This window comes from Cyrtonyx montezumae, unplaced genomic scaffold, assembly GCF_038088225.1.
Source record: "Cyrtonyx montezumae isolate F1298 unplaced genomic scaffold, pur_monq_1.0 scaffold_8, whole genome shotgun sequence".
NCBI lineage: Eukaryota > Metazoa > Chordata > Aves > Galliformes > Odontophoridae > Cyrtonyx > Cyrtonyx montezumae.
This window is the reverse complement of record NW_027072089.1, coordinates 56,213,034-56,213,638: the sequence shown is the minus strand read 5'-3', so window position 1 is coordinate 56,213,638 and position 605 is coordinate 56,213,034. Positions and strand designations below refer to the sequence as shown.

The following is a 605-nucleotide window of genomic DNA, read 5'->3' as shown; positions in this document are numbered from 1 at the left end:
TGTCCTGTCCTGTCCTATTCTATTCTACTCTGCTCTACTCTACTCTGAGCCATTCCATCATGTCTGACATTTAGTCAAATGTAAGAGACACCATGAAAACTGCTGCAACTGCTGCTGCAGGGTGTCTTTCCCTTGTTCCCCTACCATTAAAGCTGTGCACACACTTCTTCTTCATATCTGTGCCACTCTGAAGTCAATGGAGCCCAAAGTACACAACAGCCAGGTTTCCATAGTGTAGCGGTTATCACGTTTGCCTCACACGCAAAAGGTCCCTGGTTCGATCCCAGGTGGAAACAGTAGAAATTTTTCACTCAGAGGGCGTTGAGGCACTGGCATAGCTGCCCAGAGAAGCTGTGGTGCCCTCTCCCAGCAGGCACTCAAAGCTGGGTTGGATGGGGCCCTGGGCAGCTGAGCTGCTGGGGGCAGCCCTGCCCACGGCACGGGATAGGGCTGCATGGGCTGTGAGCGGCCTTCTGGTTCAAACCATTTGATATTTCTATTTGATTCTATTCTGTTATGTTATGCTATGTTATGTTCTAATACTTTAAAAAACTAGACGCAGTGCAAAAAAATAACACTATCCTGTTACAGCCAAATATTTCCTT

The 605-nt window shown here is 47.8% G+C and overlaps 1 non-coding gene across 1 annotated transcript; it reads left to right on the top strand.

Annotated features, from left to right (window-relative positions):
* The first annotated feature begins 223 nt into the window (after positions 1-223).
* On the top strand, positions 224-296 carry TRNAV-CAC (transfer RNA valine (anticodon CAC)). The gene has a single exon. It is a non-coding gene; the product is annotated as a tRNA-Val (tRNA).
* The last annotated feature ends 309 nt before the right edge of the window (positions 297-605 follow it).